The sequence below is a fragment of the Herpailurus yagouaroundi genome, unplaced genomic scaffold, assembly GCF_014898765.1.
Source record: "Herpailurus yagouaroundi ecotype Mexico unplaced genomic scaffold, PumYag 184, whole genome shotgun sequence".
Taxonomy (NCBI): domain Eukaryota; kingdom Metazoa; phylum Chordata; class Mammalia; order Carnivora; family Felidae; genus Herpailurus; species Herpailurus yagouaroundi.
The window spans coordinates 6865911-6885004 of record NW_024412415.1 but is presented as its reverse complement, the minus strand read 5'-3'; the positions used below and the strand labels follow the sequence as shown (position 1 = coordinate 6885004).

The 19094-nt window shown below is 40.9% G+C and overlaps 1 protein-coding gene and 1 pseudogene across 1 annotated transcript in view; one reads left to right on the top strand and one right to left on the bottom strand.

Moving 5' to 3' along the window:
* On the bottom strand, positions 1 to 453 carry LOC121041489 (40S ribosomal protein S25-like; annotated as a pseudogene).
* GPR176 (G protein-coupled receptor 176) overlaps positions 1 to 19094 on the top strand; it is a 127832-nt gene that overhangs the window by 26739 nt on the left and 81999 nt on the right. The window lies entirely within an intron of this gene.

Here is a 19094-nt window from a genome sequence, read left to right as displayed (position 1 = left end):
TTTCTTTCTTTCTTTCTTTCTTTCTTTCTTTCTTTCTTTCTTTCTTTTAATGAAGTTTTATTTTCCAAAATATACAGTTGGTGGGATCTGTCCATGCATCTCCACCAGCAGCTGGGGCATCTCCACCCTTGGTGTTCCTGGTGTAAATTACTTGAGCTCTGTGCTTTGAAACCAGCTTAATAAGGAGCTCCTGAAGGGCTGTCTCAGCCAGGGAACCTCGAATCTTCGGTCTCTCAGAGGCAGCAGCTGGAGTTATAAGCTTATAGTTGGGAACTTTCTTACAGAGTTTGTTATATGTCGCTTTGTCAAACAAGACCAGGTTATTGAGCTTGTCCCAAGCTTTGCCTTTGGACCACCTCTTCTTTTTGGCCCTGCCCCCAGATTCACTGGGTCTTTGTCTTTTTTGGCTGACTTTCCGGCGTCTTTCTTCTTGTTGTTGTCCTTCGGCGGCATGGCGGAGCTTGGAGAGCAGTGGCCATCCCTGCAGCCTCGCTAAGGTGTCATACAAAAAAACTTAAAGGTTTTCTAATGCAGTTTTCTACCTCTTCAAAAAGGAGAAGGCCTGTAGCAACACTGACTGCTTCCTGTCCCTTGAGTTCTGTCTTATTCCAGTAAACTCCACAGTTGTATATCTGAAGGGACATATATGCCACATTTAGTCTGGGGCCCTGAAGGAGATCTAGTCAAGGCCATCCGTGGTTCCGTGGACCTTAGTGCCAGTTCTTATCATTAACAAACCCAGAGCCATTAAGTGGGTGGTGAGCAGATTTAAGTTTCTGGTTTTTCATGAACAAAAGGGTCAGGGCCAGTAGAGTTTCTTTTGTCTGGGTTATATTGAATACTTGTGCATGTGTGGTATTCGTAGCTAGAATAATGAGTAAATGTTTGCTAAGCAAATTGACTAGTGGCTGGCACATAGTAAATGCTATAAATACCTTTGAAAATAAGATAAAAAGTATAAATTGCAGTCAAAATCAGGGTATATGTTTCTATACTGCTCCGCTCCAAGAGTTCTATGCTTAGCATTTCTACAGGCTGCCAGTGGGTTGGGCCTAAGGCTCATCTCCTCAGCCTTCCATTCACCCCTGTTGTCAGATTTTTGTCTTTGTTCAGTCAACTCTCATTAACTGTAACTTTCTGCAAATGGGGACTGTCATCAGAGGGGAGCCCCTTCAGTTTTCATGTGATTTCTCCCATATAGACTGGCAAGAGCCTGGATCACAGACTGGTGTGAATTGGTACTTTTACAAAATAAGTTGACAAATACTGCTTTATTTTCTAGCTTGGAGCCATCAAAAACTCAGCTTAATTCTTTTTTGCCTTTATGTCCACAGAAAAGAGACTTTGTAAGTCTTAAGGGCCGTGGTGGGCTGGTAAGTATTTAACAACTGGCTTTGTCTGGAGAAAGCCCTGATTTGTTGTGTTTGCCAGTTTTCATGGCATAGATACTCCCACCGTGGCCAAGCTACCAATGACGTGGATAGTTGGGAAGGGATGTGTACATTTGGCTCTCCCAAGCTGGGGTCAGGCTCCTGCATGCCACTGTAAATGGAGGATTGAGGGGATGGGCCTTAGGCCTAGCCCATGGAAGGTTTATGCAGATGCTGAGAGTAGCTCTTTCTAGTAACATTTGTTTACTATGGACATTTGTTTACTATGTCCATTGCCATGGACAGGCACTGCTTTAGGTATTGGGGATGTAGGAGTGAATCATATGAAGTCTCTGCCCTCAGGGAGCTTACATACCACTGAAAGCTATTCAGAAGTTTCCAATTTCAACCTCTTGGGACCCTAGCATTCCCCCATTTGGGGACAATGAGGAAAATAGCGTGGGCTCATTGTAGCTTTCCTGGGTGTGAAGCAGGGATTGTGGAGGAGGCAGAATTGCTCTCTGGATTGTCTCCATCTTGGAGGTGCAGAGGCCGTAAACCTTGCAATGCCAGGAATGTTGGCAGTGTGCCACGAGGGGTAGACATTAAAGAGCAGAGAAGGTAAGGGTCTTACTTGGAGTTCCAGTTCCCTAACTAATCCAGAGGATTAGTCATCAATAGGTGACTATTGATTATAAGCCATTAGTTGCCTCATTAATAGTTAATGATCTGGAAGCTTACTGAGTGGAGAAGATTCTGGCAACCGAAAGCATGTCAGCATTGCAAAGGTCTACATCCTCAAGAAGGGTAGGAAAGGGGTTGGAGAAGCTACCGATGGCAGAGCTCAGAGACACGGATGGCAGACATGCTTTTTTGAAGGATTTAGGCTTCTTGGTGAAGAACCTCAAATCTTTGCTATCAAGAATCACTGAGCCAGGTGGTGTGATTTGAGGGGGTGAGACTTTCCATTAGGAAGGTAGGTCCTCAAGAAACTCAAAACCTTTAGACAAGCGAAGGTAGGAAGAAAGGAGACAATTTATTCTTGAAAATAATTGTTTGGTGCTGCATAATTCCTGCTCAGGGTTTCAGGGCTCTCTAGAACCTCTGCCTGTGCTGTTTTTCACCCATTGAGTGAATGGTTTATTCTCACACAGCATCTAATGCTGCTGCTGCCTTACCCAGTATCACCATTCTTTGAGAGGGAGATTGTGGACCGTTTACTTCTCTATGTTTGTCTGGAATATGCATTGCTCCATTCATGCCGAGTCACGTCAATCTTCCTTGGAAGCAAATGCCTACCCATTTCTCATCCTGGTTTGGAATTTAATTCTTGACCGTGCAAGTTTTAGTCACATGAAGAAAACCCAGGCTCCTTTCTAGTACGAGGACCCCTCCCAGCTGCTTTGGAATAACCAGGGTGTTTCCAAGTGTGGGTTTTGGATTACCTATATCACCTTCTGGTGGTTTTTAAGATACTCATTCCTGTAATGTGCACCAATCTATTGAACTAAAGTCTCTGGGGTGGGATTTAGGAATTTGCATTTTGACAAGTTTCTCAGGTGATTTATAGGCACACTAAAGTTTGAGAACCCCTGATTTAGGCTCATAGACTGTTAGGAAATAATTTCTGAGTTCCCCTGGGAGCCAACCTGTGTCCCATTGGAACAAATGCAGCCTGCTTGACCCTGCAGGTCAGCCTGGGAAAGGTCTGGAGCCTTCTTTTTCCTTTTAAGTTAGGATACCCACACAATCTGGTAAGCCAGTGAGGACAAAGCCTCTTCCCAAGAGTCACTGTTATGTGACATGCTGCTATCAGACACAGGTCAATTAGCTTATTGCAGCTGAAGTTAAAAGTAATTAATTGTTTTGTTTTCAGCAGCTGAAGTTTAATTCTATGATTATGATTATGTTATGAAACCCAGACATTTGCATGGTAGTTGACAAAGAAGGAGGTCAGTATGAATAAACACTTTTTATGCCCTTGACTCCTGCTTTGTCAGTCTAGTATTTACATGCCATATGTGGGTTCTCTCAACTGGTCACGTTGTTTTTTAAAGTTTTTATTTAAATTTCAGTTAGTTAACATACAGTGTAATATTAGTTTCTTTTCTTTTTCTTTTTTTTTTTTTTGATGTAATATTAGTTTCAAGTGTACAATACAGTGATTCAGCAGTTCCATACAACACCTGGGGCTCATCACACGTGCCCACTTTAAACCCCATCACCTATTTAACCCATACCTCCAACCCCTCCCATCTGGTAACCATCAGTTTGTTCTCTACAGTTAAGAGTCTGTTTAAAAAAAATTTTTTTTTAATGTTTATTTATTTTTGAGAGAGAGACAGAGCACACAAGCAGGGGAGGGACAGAGAGAGAGGGAGACACAGAATCTGAAGCAGGCTCCAGGCTCTGAGCTGTCAGCACAGAGCCTGACGTGGGGCTTGAACTCATGAACCATGAGATCATGACCTGAGCTGAAGTTGGACGCGTAACTGACTGAGTCACCCAGGCACCCCAAGAGTCTGTTTTTGATTTGCCTCTTTCTCTCTCTCTTTTTTCCCCTTTGTTAATTTGTTTTGTTTCTTAAGTTCCACATATGAGTGAGATCATATGACATTTGTCTTTCTCTGACTGACTTATTTCACTTAGCATCATACTCTCTAGTTCTGTCCATGCCATTGCTAAGGGTAAGATTTCATTTTTCATGGCTGAGTAATATTCCAGCATGTGTGTGTGTGTGTGTGTGTGTGTGTGTGTGTGTGTATAAAACCATATTTTCTTTTTTATTTTATTAAAATTTTTTTAATGTTTACTTATTTTTGAGAGAGAGAGAGAGAGAGAGAGAGATTGAGAGAGAATGTGAGTGGGGGAGGGGCAGAGAAAGGAAGACCCAGAGTCTGAAGCAGGCTCCAGGTTCTGAGCTGTCAGCACAGAGCCTGACATGGGGCTTGAACTCACAAACCATGAGATCATGCTCTGGGCCAAAGTCAGCCGCCCAACCAACTGAGCCACCCAGGCGCCCTATATATAACCACATTTAAAAAAAAAATTTTTTTTATGTTTATTTATTTTTGAGACAGAGAGAGACAGAGTGCAAGTGGGGGAGGGGCAGAGAGAGAGGGAGACACAGAATCTGAGACAGGTTCCAGGCTCTGAGCTGTCAGCACAGAGCCCGACGCGGGCCTCGAACCCACGGACCGCGAGATCATGACCTGAGCCGAAGTCGGACGCTTAACCGACTGAGCCACCCAGGCGCCCCTATATAACCACATTTTTAAAAGTCCATTCTTCATGGACACTTGGGCTGTCTCCATATCTTGGCTATTGTAGATAATGCTACTATAAACATAAGGGTGCATGTATCCATTTGAATTAGTATTTTTGTATTCTTTGGGTAATTACTTAGTAGTTCAATTGCTGGATTATAGGGTAGTTCTATTTTTAACTTTTTGAGAAACCTCCCTACTGTTTTCCAGAGTGGCTGGACCAGTTTGTCTTCCCACTAACAGTGCAAGAATTTGTGTTCCCACCAACAGTTCCCGCATCCTCGCCAAACCCTGTTGTTTCTTGTGTTGATTTTAGCCATTCTGATAGGTGTGAGGTGATATCTCCTTGTAGTTTTGATTTGCATTTCTCTGATGATAACTGATGTTGAGCATATTTTCATGTGTCTGTTGGCCATCTGTATGTGTTCTTCAGAAAAATGTCTGTTCATGTTTTCTGCCCATTTTTTAATTGGATTATTTATTTTTTGGGTGTTGAGATTGGTTTTTATAGATTTTGGATACTGACCTTTTATCTGATATGTCATTTTCAAATATCTTCTCCCATTCCATAGGTTGCCTTTTATTAAGTTTTGTTGATTGTTCCCTTTGCTGTGCGGAAGGTTTTATTTTGATGTATCCCAATAGTTTATTTTTGCTTTTGTTTCCCTTGCCTCAGGAGACATATCTAGAAGGAAGTTGCTATAGCTGATGTTAAAGAAATCACTACCTGTGTTTTCTTCTAGGATTTTTATGACTTCAGGTCTCACATTTAGGTCTTTAATCCATTTTGAATTTATTTTTGTGTATGGTGTAAGAAAGTGGTTCAGTTTCATTCTTTTGCGTGTAACTGTCCAGTTCGCCCAGTACTATGTATTGAAGACATTGTCTTTTTCCCACTGGATGTTCTTTCTTGCTTTGTCAAAAATTAAGTGACCATATAATTGTGGGTTCAACTTTGTGTTTTCTATTCTGTGCCATTGATCTGTGTTTTTGTGCCAGTACCATTTTGTCTTGGTCACTATAGCTTTACAGTATAACTCGAAGTCTGGAATTGTTATGCCTCCACCTTTGCTTTGCTTTTTCAAGGTTGCTTTGGCTATTTGGGGCCTTTTGTGGTTCCGTACAAATTTTTGGATTGTTCATTCTAGCTCTGTGAAAAATGCTATGGGTAGTTTGATAAGGACTGCATTAAATGTATAGACAGCTTTGGACAGTGTAGACATTTTAACAATATTTGTTCTTCCAGTCCATGAGCAGAGAGTGTCTTTCCATTTCTTTTTGTCATTTTCAGTTTCTTTTCTTTTTTTAAGTTTTAAAAAAAAATTATTTATTTTTGACAGACAGTGAGACAGAGTGTGAGTGGGGGAGGGGCAGAGAGAGAAGGAGACACAGAATCTGAAGCAGGCTCGAGGCTCTGAGCAAGTGTTCAGCAGAGAGCGTGATGTGCGGCTTGAACCCACAAACCGCGAGATCATGACTTGAGCCAAAGTTGGACGCTCAACTGACTGAGCCACCTGGGTGCCCCGATTTTGTTTTCTTTTTTAAAATGTTTATTTACTTTGAGAGAGAGAGGGAGAGAGCGAGCGAGTGAGCAGGGGAGGAGCAGAGAGAGGAGAGAGAGAATCGTAAGCAGGGGAGGAGCTGTCAGTGCAGAGCCCGATGCGGGGCTCCATCTCACAAACCGTAAGATCATGACCTGAGCTGAAATCAAGAGTCAGAAGTTCAACCAACTGAGCCACTTGGGCGCCCCATCTTCAATTTCTTTCGTTAGTATTTTATAGTTTTGAGAGTAGAGTATAGGTCTTTTACTTCTTTGATTAGGTTTATTCCTAGGTATCTTACTGTTTTTGGTGCAGTTGTAAATGGGACTGGTTCCATAATTGCTCTTTCTGATGCTAATTATTGGTATATAGAAATGCAACAGATTTCTGTATGTTGGTTTTGTATCCTGCAGCTCTACTGAATTCGTTTATCAGTTCTAACAGTTTCTTGGTGGCATCTTTAGGTCTATACAAAGTATGGTGTCATCTGCAAATAGTGAAAGTTTTACTTATTCCTTGCTGATTTGGCTGCCTTTTATTTCTTTTTGTTGTCTGATTGCTATTGCTAGGACTTCCAGTACTATGTTATTTAAATAACAGTGGTGCGAGTCGACATCCCTGTCTTATTCCTGACCATAGAAGAAATGCTCTCAGTTTTTCCCCATTTAGGATAATGTTAGCTGTGAGTTTTCCATATGTTGCCTTTATTACGTTGAGGTATGTTCCCTCTACACCAACTGTTTTGAGGGTTTTTATCGTGAATGGATGTTGTACTTTGTCCAGTGCTTTTTTTCCATCTGTTGAAATGATGATATGGTTCTTATCCTTTTTTAAAAAAATTAATGTGGGTTACCATGTTGATTGATTTGCAAATACTGAACTACCCTTGCAACCCAGGTATAAATCCCACCTGATAGTGGTGAATGATTTTTTTTAATGTATTGTTGGATTTGGTTTGCTAATATTTGATTGAGAAGTTTTGCATCTGTGTTTGTCAGGGGTATTTAGCTGTAGCTCTCTTTTTTAGTGGTGTCTTTTTTTTAACTGTTTTTTTTTTTTTTTTTGAGAGAGAGAGAGAACATGGGAAAGGCAGAGGGAGGGAGGGAAGGAGGAGGAGGAGGAGGAGGAGGAGAGAGAGAGAGAGAGAGAGAGAGAGAGAGAGATCTGAAGCAGGCTCTGTGCCCACAGCAGAGAACCCGATGCGGTGCTCGAACTCATGAATTGCAAGATCAGACCTGAGCCAAAGTTAGATGCTTAACTGACTGAGCCACCCAGGTGTCCCTAGTGGTGTCTTTATCTCATTTCGGTATGAGAGTAGGTCTGGCCTCATAGAATGGATTTGGAAGTTGTCCTTTCTTTCCTATTTGTTTTTTGGAATAGTTTGAGAAGAATAGGTATTGACTCTTCTTTAAACATTTGATAGAATTTGCCTATGAAGCCATCTGGTCCTGGACTTTTGTTTGTTGGGATTTTTTTGATTATTGAGCCACTTTCTTTGCAGGTTATAGATTTGTTCAAGTTTGCAATTTCTTCCTGTTTCAGTTTTGGTAGTTTATATGTTTGTAGGAATGTATCCATTTCTTCTAGGTTGTCCAATTTATTGGCATAATATTTCATAATCTGTTATAATTGTTTGTATTTCTGTGGTGTTGGTTGTTATTTCTCCTCTCTCATTTATGATTTTATTTATTAAAGTCCTTTCTCTTTTCTTTTTGATAAGTCTGGCTAGAAGTTAATTTTAAAGAATCAGCTTCCGGCTTCATTGATCTGTTCTTTTTTTATTTATTTTTTTTCATTTCTATATCATTTATATCTGCTCTAATCTTTTTTAAAAATTTTTTTATGTTTATTTATTTTTGAGAGAGAGAGAAACAGAGTGTGAGCAGGCGAGGGGCAGAGAGAGAGAGAGGGAGACACAGAATCGAAGCAGGCTCCAGGCTTTGAGCTGTCAGCACAGAGCCTCATGCGGGGCTCAAACCCATGAACTGTGAGATCATGACCTGAACCGAAGTTGGACACTTAACCGACTGAGCCACGCAGGTGCCCCAATTTCTGCTCTAATCTTTATTATTTCCTTCCTTCTGCTGGCTTTAGGCTTTGTTTGTTGTTCTTTTTCTAGCTGTTTTAGATGTAAGGTTAGGTTGTTTATTTGAGATCTTTTTTGCTTCTTGAGGTAGACCTGTATTGCTGTAAACTTCCTTTGTAGGACTGGTTTTGCTGCATCCCAAAGGTTTTGGACCATTGTGTTTTCATTTTCATTTGTTTCCATGTATTTTTAAAAATTTCTTCTTTGATTTCCTGGTTGACCCATTTGTTGTTTAGTAGCATGTTGTTTAATCTCCGTGTATTTGTGGTGTTTCCACATTTTTTCTTATGGTTGACTTCTAGTTTCATAGTGTTGCGGTCAGAAAAGGTGCATGGTATGACTTCAGTCTTTTTGTATTTGTTGAGGCCTGTTTTATGACCTAATATGTGATCTATTCTGGAAAATGTCCTATGTGCACTTGAACAGAATGTGTATTCTGGTATTTTCGGATGGAATGTTCTGAATATATGTGTTTTGTCCATCTGGTCCCGTGTGTCATTCAAAGCCATTGTTTCCTTGTTGATTTTCTGTTTAGGTGATCTGTCTATTAATTTAAGTGGGGTATTAAAGTCCCCTATTATTGTTGTATTATTTTCAATGAATTTCTTTATGTTTGTTATTATTTTTTTTTATATATTTGGGTGCTCTCTTGTTGGGTGAATAAATATTTACAATTGTTATATATATCTTGTTGGACTGTTTATTTTGCGATTATATAGTGCCCTTTTTCATTTCTTGTTACAATCTTTGTTTTAAAGTCTAGTTCGTAGGATATAAATAATGCTACTCCAGCTTCCTTTTTTTTTTTAAAATATTTGTTTATTTTTGAGAGAGAGAGAGAGAGAGAGAGAGAGAGGCAGCAGGGGAGTGACAGAGAGAGAGGGAAATAGAGAATCCCAAACAGGCTCCTTGCTGTCAGCACAGAGCCCATTGTGGGGCTTGAACCCACAAATTGTGAGATCATGACCTGAACCAAAAGCAAGAGTCAGATCCTTAACTCACTGAGCCACCCAGGTGCTCCCCGCCCCCCCCCCACCCCCATCCCCAGCTACTTTGACATCCATTTGTATGATAAATGTTTCTCCATCCTCTCACTTTCAATCTGTAGGTGTCTTTAGGTCTAAAATGAGTCTTCTATAGGAAGCATATAGATGGGTCTTGTTTTTTTATCCATTCTCTCACCCTATGTCTTTTGATTGGAGCATTTAGTTCACTTTACATTCAAAGTAATTATTATTTAAAAAATTTTTTTAATGTTTTATTTATTTATTTTTTCGAGACAGAGAGTGTGAGCAGGGGAGGGGCAGAGAGAGGGAGACACCGAATCTGAAACAGGCTCCAGGCTCTGAGCCATCAGCACAGAGCCCAGTGCAGGACTTGAACTCATCAACTGTGAGATCATGACCTGAGCTGAAGTTGGCCGCTTAACCAACTGAGCCACTCAGGTGCCCCACATTCAAAGTAATTATTGATAGATATGTATTTATTGCCGTTTTATTACTTATTTTCTTGTTGTTTCTGGAGATTTTCTCTGATCCTTTCTTGTCTTTGTCACTTTTGGTCTCTCCTTTCCACTCAGCGAATCCTCTTTTATGTTTCTTGCAGGGCTGGCTTAGTGATTATGAACTCTTTTATTTTTTGTTTCTCTGGGAAACTCTTTATCGCTCCTTCTATTCTGAATGATAGCCTTGCTGGATAGAGTATTCTTGGCGTCAGACTTTTACCATTCAGCAAGTTGAATATATCATGCCACTCCCTTCTGGCTTGCTAAGTTTCTGTTGAGAAATCTCCAGCTAGCCTTATAGGTTTTCCATTGTAAGTTAAAGACTTCTTTTGTCTTGCTGCTTTTAAGATTTTTTTCCTTATCACTGTATTTTACAGATTTAATTACAGTGTGCTTTGGTGTTGACCTGCGTTGTTGATTTTAATGGGAGTTCTCTGTGCCTTCCTGATCCAGATGTCTGTTTCCTTCTCCAGATTAGCGAATTTTTTTGCTATTATTTCTTGAAATAAATTTTCCGCCCCCTTTTCTCTCTCTTCTTCTTCCCGGACTCCTATAATACGAACATTATTGTGTTTGATGGAGCCACTGAGTTCTCTTGGTCTATTCTTGTGTTGTAGGACTCTTCTTTCTCTCTTTTGTTCAACTTCATTACTTTCCATTACTTTGTCTTCTAGGTCACTAATTCATTCTCTATTTCTTCCCAACCTGCTGTTCATTGCATCAAGCCTGTTTCGAATCTCATTTAGTGAACTTGTCATCTCTGATATTTTAACACCTTTACCTCTGTGGTCTTGCTGATGTCTTCTATTGTTTCTCAAGTCCAGTGATGTCCTTATGATTGTTGCTTTAAATTCTCCGTCAACCATGTTATTTATATCTGTTTCACTTAGATCTCTGGCTGTGGCCTTATCTTTTTCTTTTATTTAGGAGAAATCCCTCCATGTTTGCGTGTTGTCTTAAGTCTCTGCCTTCTTCTGTGTTAGAAAATCTAGTTATGTCTCCTGCCCCTGAAAGTGATGGTCTTAGGAAGAAGATGACATGTAGTGCCCAGGGCCTGGTGCTTCAGGGAGTGTCTCTGTTGTGTGCTGCATGCACTCTGCTCTTGTGCTTGGCTGCTCTATACTTCAGGCCAGTCATCTGTAGAGGCTCTCCTTGCCTGCAGAGGGTAGTGTTTGGTCCTTCACCTGAAAGTGACGAGTTTTAACTAGGTGTGCTCTGGCCTGCTTGTGAAATGAGATCTGACACCACCTCTCTCAGAACTGAGGCCCCGCAGAACTCTGGTCAGGAGATGTGGTGTGGGCAGGGGTTTGTGCCGGTCTCCTGGGGAGGGGCCCATCACGCTGGGACTGAGGCAAACACAACTGAGAAGGGCAGTCTCATCAAAGCGCAAGGTGGTGGGGCGTGATGTATGCAAGATGGGCAGCTAGTGTCAGTGCTGCTTCCCACAGGTGGCCCTGTGTTTATGCTGAGGGGCAAGGGGAGGGGGGAAATGGCCCTGGCCACCTCCTTTGTTCTCAGAGAGATGTCTTCATGAACACTGTCTCTCACGGACACACTCCAAGAAGAGTTAATAATCTCCCCACTGTGTGCCCCAGGTGGTTTTCAGATTGCTGTTTCTGTGCTGTCTGTCCCTGGGTTGTTCCCTTGCCTTCTCTCCAGGAGCAGCACAGTGCCCTTTGGACTCTATTCCAGCCAAGCCTGCTGACTTTTAAAATTCCAGGCCTTAAGCCCCAGGGTTGCAAGAACTCAGAAAATTCAGCCCCTCTTGTTTTTTAAGCCAATGGCTTTAGGAAGTATTCTCCTTGTGCATTCCTCTGTGTGCTCCTTTCTCTCTTTTGCCCTTCTCCGCAACCTTGGCTCCCTTCCCTCCACAGCATCCCGCCATCCATTTCTCCCCTAAACCACATCTCTGTACCTTCCACCTTCTTTGATGTGGCCTCTTCTCTCCCTTTAGTTGTGGAGTTTGTTCTGTCAGTCTTTAGGTTGATTTTTGGAGTATTTATTTTTTTACTTTCGAGGGTATTTAGGATGATTTGAGACTTATCTAGTTGTATGCATGGGATGAGGTGAGCCTAAGGTCCTCCTACTCCGCTGCAATGTTCCTTTCCAGTCAGCTCAGTCCCATTTAAAAAATCAGTCAGCCCCTATGCTTAGATGTTTCTGACTGTTTGGCCCACTGCTGAGGGAAATATAACATGGGTATCTTTAATCCAGTACAATGCTGTCTTTTTATAGATGTAAACATCAAGATGGGGGGATGAAGTGACTTCTTCGGGCATCTTGGGCTGCAGTTAGCCCCCAAGTCTTGCCACTTCTAGGTGAGTGTTTTTTTCTTTTCACAGGCTGCCTCCCAGCAGGAGGGAAGTGTTCCTCTGCTGACTTTCACAGATCTTAGCAGACAAAAATCCAATATTCCCATTTCTAAAGACGTGTTGTTTAGCGTTCCCCTGTGAAATCAGGGAAATTGCAGTGAATTGTTTCTTCGGTCTGAGATTTGGAGAAGTTGTGTCTTCCTTTGTCTTGTCCTATGTCACTAGGTATTCACCTTCTAGAGGAGAGGGACAGTGCTTGGCTTAAATAACCTAGGTCAGGGGACTGCCCTCTGTGCCTGTGAGGCCAGTGTGTTATAATTATCAAGTTGTGTGATAATTATGCCACAGTTAATTAATTGGAAGACTTGTCTCTAATTTACTTTGGGAACCTCTAGGTGCTAATGGGCTGAAGCAGCTGTCTACAAGCAAGGATGGCTTTGTTTTTATATTCCTCCTTCTTACCTGATTTGTTTTGGAGACTGTCCTGGTTTTTAAAAAGAGCACAAACATATTTCTTGTGGAATCAGCAGGAAAAACATCAACAAACAACAATGCTAGAGTGTTTGCTTGATTCCTTCAGAGGATGATGATGAGTCAGTGACTCTTTGTCTTTTTTTCAAAGGCTCTTTGTGATTGTGTTTTTTAAGGTGTGGTAAATCCTTTTAGGAGAGCACGGTAACATAAGTCAGTCATGATGAGTACGTTTGATGAGTACAGTAAGGTTTCAGGAACTTAGAACGATTTCTTGGAGGAAAAACCCCGAATTTAGTAGACAGTTTCACATTTGAGTCCATGGCTTTTGACTTTTGAAACGTGAGCAAACACCTAAAATATCCTTGACTTTTCACAGCCGCTGCTTATTCCCTGCTCGGTATCTATCCTATTATTCCTTACTTAAAGGACCCTGGTTTTGTTTAGTGCAACACCATGCCCAGCTAAAAATACCTTCTAGACTTCCTTGCAGGTAGGCTAGGGGTGCCAATGTCACCTGGGTCTGACCAGTAAGTGGTGAGTGAAAGTTTACTGAGTAGAACTCAGGAATGCCATTTTTTTTTTTTTTTTTCCTGAAAAAGGACACACTAGACTGGGGCATGCCTTTGCCCTTGCCCTTGGCTTTGGTCCTTTCCCCTTTCTGCCTAGCTAGAAATTTGGGTCTTCTCCTTGATGACTTTTTGGAGAAGCTGCCCAATCTTCTTCTGGACTTCGGGTTACATGAGACAAACAACCTTTCTTAGTTGAAGCTGTTGTAGCTGGACCTCTGTTACAGAAAGTCAAATACAACTTTGAGAAATTGCTGGTTAAGTGGTCCTTATACATGGTATTGGTGATTATAGTCTAAACCAATAGACAGTTCAACTTGGTATATAGAGTTGTAATTTTACATGTGGTGAGATCGTCATCTCTGCTAGGCTTACTTTTCTGAAAGTTACAGGACACCAAGATACAGACACTTGCCAAATGCTCTTCTGCCTCTGGTGGTGCTTGCGGCAAGCAGGTATTATCCACAGTTTGCAGCTCTTTGCTCAAGGAGGATTATGTCAAAAGCAAGAGCAATCGGGAATCAACATTTAGTGTGACTCTAAAAAAAAAATCCATGAGGGATTTGCCTGTGACTCATTTCAGCTCTGTGAACCTCACCTGGTGACTGTTTGTAAGGGAGGGAGGTCTTTGGACCTCTTTTATTTCCTTCTCTGGGCCAGAGATGGTAGTCCAGGATGATGTCTACGCATAAATCCGTTACCTCATTTGAGGCAGTTCCAATGAGCAAGTTCTCTCGAATAGATCCATTAAACAGCAAATAGCCATATTTCTGAGAAAAGATTTATCATAGGAAATTTGCAACTATTACATGTTCTCTTTTCTTGTCACTACGTGCATGTCTTTTGGATCTTAATGTTACTTACATAAGAAAAACGGATAAGAATTACAGATTGCTAATTCCAGTTGTTTATGACAAGAAAGGAAAAATACTTACACGGTGAATGTTTCAAGACATTTAGGCCTATGAGGAGAATTGCCCATGGATCACATAGAACATTAGAATAGTATTTGTTTATATGCCATCATGATGTTTCTCAAACATTTAGCAACTACAGATCATGTAGAGAGTACTTTGTGCATGGATGTACCATAATTTGAGGCAAATTTTTTAAAAAGGTCAAAATTTTTATTAACAAAACCCATGTTTCCTAACAGATAAGTAATGTCTGTTAAGCTGAAAAGACAACTATGCTTGAAAAATTAATAGTAAATGTTTTTCTTATCAGTGAAAAATATGACCTGCAATTTCTAAATAGAATAGCAAATTATTTAGCTAGATGATGAGTTCCATATCCAGTTTTTCATTTTTTTGTTTTTTGTTCTTTTTTCTTTCTCCTTATTTTACAAAGACAGAAAATACTTCATAGTTAGAGTCTGTTAGGAGTGGCAACAAATGTGTGATGACTGTCATTTTGGGAACTTGGATAATTCAGATTGATCGTGTGTCCAGAAATGATGGCAAGCTTTTTCACTTGAAGAACAGAGTCAGTGTTTCATCAGGGACTCAGTCTATAAGGACATCTCCCTCAAATTTGCCACTCAGTCGTCTCAAAGAATCTATATAGCTTATTCTCAGTATTCAAAATAAATGTGTTTTGGGTCCTAAATGAGAGAGTCAAGGAAATCAGGACAACTGACTATGTTGCTGACATTTGCCTCTTGAAATCAAGGAGTCGTTCCTCTCTGATGTTAACTGTGCAGAACAGAAATACTTGAGTTTCATTCCTCATTTCAAAAGTTCACATGAGCACCCTTAACAGCCAGAGTACTTCCGGGGGGAACAGTGACTGTGACTTGATTATATTCATCGTTAAAACTATTTTTTACAACACTGGGTGAGATTAGGAGGCATATTGTTGTGTGTCATCTGTTTTAGCGAATAAAGCAGTGGGTGTTTGGCATCAAGGTAAAATTTCTTTTATTTGTTTAGCACCTTACTTCCTCGTTGTAAACATAGCTGATTATTCCATCAGTATTGATCCAATTTTCGTAATAGTTTACCAGAAAAACATTAAATGAAGCACGTCTTCTATAGACTGGGGTTTTGGTGATCTACAGAACCAAGATTTTTTAAGTACTTCTGGCTCATATGTGTTCTGCTCATATGGTAATTGATATGCCTGCTCTGGGCATCATTGATTTCACTTAACTGTGAGACACAATACGTACTAGTGAACATGTGATCATAATTGTTCTTCCATGTTGCATGCCGTTGATGTGTGAGTCCCAGTAGAGCCATTAATAATTTTGTCAATGCTTGTGTAGTCTGATTTGCCTTTGAGAATTTTATTTGTCATTAACCTGGTCGCTGGCTCTCTGAATTTCTTGGAAATAGAGTAATCTTTATTTGTTTTGTATGAGGAATGCAACTTGGAGTAATGCTTCTGTAGCTTTGGTCTGTTTTCTGCCCTTAGGGACAAAATGAGCCAATTACATACTCAAGAGCATCATTTTGTACTTGTTTTGGAAAAACTTAGGAAGTTTAATAGGGATGTTGCTGTGTAGTTTTTGAAATTTTGTTCAAAAATGATGTGAAAGTTTTGACTGCGTCAAGTTAGTGTTTGGTGTGTGTTGATGGCAGAAACATGCTTAGAAATGGAATGACTTTGTCTAATGTAATCTAATTCTTAGATATTCCTTGGAAGTTGAGTGGACCTCTTTCATTCATGTGAAATCATTCCTGTTACATACACACATTCTTTGCTTGTGCTGGAATGAAACTTACTGTTTATATTTAAAATATTATTGTGAGTTCTAGTATTTTTGTTGCTATTTTAATTACAAACTTAGGTTTTAATGAGCACTTCTGAACCATCCATTCATTTGTGTCCACCGGGGGTAAAACACAACGCGTGAGAAAGAGTGAAAAATGTAAATTTTATTAACAAACAGCAACACGCAAAGGTGTTAAAATATGTTAGCAGGGATTAGCGGCACCAAGTACTACCTTTAAGAGTGTGGTGAGTGTGAAACACAACACTATTAAGAACATAACAGGATTGCTGTGAAAAATCCTCATCAATTTTGAATTTCAAGTTTGTAAGGTATGCAGGAATAAAACTATTTCTTCCAAACTGCCAAATTACCACTGGACCATTTAACTGATTATTTATACTGACCTATACTGTTTTATATATGAGAGACTGTCACAAGGCAGCCAATGAGAGACTGACACAGCTTAGCCAATGAGAAGCCTGTATACTTAAAACTTTCAGTTCATTCCAATGGACTTTTAGTTTACAACAGCCTTCCCAACTCCCTCCTTTCCTCTATAAAAGAACCTCTCTCCTTTGTTCTGTGCACTTGCCCATGGTTGTGCTGTTGCATGCCTGTCCTGGGTTACAATTTTCTGCTATTTCCAAATAAACAAAGTTTTTGCTGGTAAAAAAAAAAAAAAGGACATATATGTTATGTCATGCCTTTTATTTATGTATTCATTTATTTATTTACTTGAAATATGGTTGACACGCAATGTTACATTTGTTTCAGGTGTACAACATAGTGATCTGATGAGGTTATACGTTATGCCATGCTCACGATGAGTGTAGCTCTCATCTGTATGTCATGCCTGTCAATAGGGAGTTTCCAAGTATGTCCACTCATTCTTCAACATTAACTATGTGCCAACCAATTTGCTAGATGCTGAAGATATAATGATGAACAAGGTACACTCCCTCTCACTGTGTGAGTGAGTGAAGCAAAGAGAGGGTTTAGTTCATTGGAGTCGACAAGGATAGGAATTGTGGGTCTGGTCTCCCTCATGAGACTTGGCAATTATCCTAGATAATGGTAAGGCCTGGGGAGAACAGAAGCTATGAGTCAATTGCTAAGATCTTCAGCAGATAAGGAGTTACCCAGAGGCTTGCAAATTACAGAAATAAAAAGTAATAGAAGGAGATATAGCCAGATGACATGAGCTTTAAAGGAGCCAAGGTTTACATGAATTTAGAAGGGCAGTGTTCTAGATTTGGGAACAGGGAGTGAGGAATCTGGTGACCCAATTTCCAATCCTGAGGTGGAATGCATAGGAGAATGAAGAGTACCCAAAAAGGGAAGCAGGGCCCTTGGGTTTCAGTTAAGGCCCAAGACTACAAGGAGAGTCTGTGAAGTAGCCAGGACCCTGTCAAGTGTTGGTCTTAATCATGGAATAGAAGTCAGAGGGTACAGTGTGAGTTAAAAGGAGGAAGAGAAAGGAGGAGAACAAGGTCAGGGAGAAGAAACCCTAAGCAATGTAGGGATGAGAGTGTAAAAGAGTACAATTTGGGGTATATGACAAGGATGTGAAGTGTGGTAGAATTAACTGGCCTCAAGATTTCAATAGATCTTTGGGATAAAGTTGCTTTACGTGTTTCACAGGCATCTAAAAATCAACTGATGACCTGTTCTAGCCAGGGATGTGTGACTCCTGTGACCATGTTCTCCCACCATCACAGAATGAGGTGAGGTGGGCTTTTCCCTGAAGCAAAACCGTAATTGTTCGGGGCGCCTGGGTGGCTCTGTTGGTTAAGTGCCGACTTCGGCTCAGTTCAGGATCTCATGGCTTGTGAGTTCGAGCCCTGCATCGGGCTCTGTGCTGACAGCTCAGAGCCTGGAGGCTGCTTCGGATTCTGTGTCTCCCTCTCTCTCTGCCCCTCCCCTGCTCGTGCTCTGTCTCTCTCTGTCTCTCAAACTTAAATAAACATAAAAAAAAATAATTAAAAGAACCCATAATTGTTTGAAGCTTCAGTACTCAACAGAGTTAAAGACTGGGTTTCAGTCCTAGCTCTGCTTCTCACTTACTTTGTCATCTTGGGCAAGTCCCTTAACCTTTTAAGACCTCCTTTTCTTCCATTTTTAAGTGGAGAGTTAAGCCAAACAGTCTTTGAAATGGTAGGTTGATCCCATTTGTTCTCTGGTTTTCTTCCACTAGAGGGGGTACTTTTGGTACCTCTGTGGTACCACCATAGGACTCACTAACCCCTCCCTGTAGTCTCCAACAAGACGGACCGCTTTTCAGAGAGAGCCACACACATGTATGGTAAACACTGCCTACTCTCATTTTATTCCACCTGTAGTATTCGGGAAGGAGCATGTCCTCAGAGCCTAAACACAGAGGTTTCTCGAATGTACCGCTCACCTGACTTCAAAAAGTGGCCCTTCAGCCAGCCCACCTTCCCTGACTGTCATTCTGGTCATTTACTTTTTATCTCATTCTATCCGTTGGTATAATGATGAGTTCTATAATCCAAAGAGCTTTAAAGTGGTTTCATAACTAAAAGCAAGTAGTATATGTGATGAAGGAAAATGCACCTGTCGCTCTCTCTCTCTCTTTTTTTAAAAAATTTTTTTTTCAAAGTTTATTTATTTTTGGGACAGAGAGAGAGCATGAACGGGGGAGGGGCAGAGAGAGAGGGAGACACAGAATCGGAAACAGGCTCCAGGCTCTGAGCCATCAGCCCAGACCCGACGCGGGGCTCGAACTCACGGACCGCGAGATCGTGACCTGGTTGAAGTCGGAGCTTAACCGACTGCGCCACCCAGGCGCCCCTCTCTCTCTCTTTTTTAACACTCCTTTCCAGATATGTGCCATGTGTAGTGGAAGGAGTGAAGACTTAGGAACCAGTAGGCCTGAGTTTAGCGCATCTGTGACCTAGTTCATAGGTGGGTGCTAATTGGATAACCAACGATGATATTTAGAAAAGTATTTGCTCACATTTGATGGGACACCTGTTGTGTTTACAGCCTACGTTTGGATTTGGGGCTGGGCCTGGGTGAACATGCTTGTAAATGAGTATGTGTTCAGGGATGTTTATTTGAGCATATCTGTGTGAATGAAGAGAAGGGAGAAGATCAACCTATTCTGTTCTTAGCTTTTGTTCTCCATCTTGTTCTTCTGTTTCCTGGCAACAGTAACTTTGATAAAAGAGACGTTTCTAAGCCTAATGAGACAACAAGCTGAGGAATAAAAGAAGAGAGAATATAAATAGCACTGGGG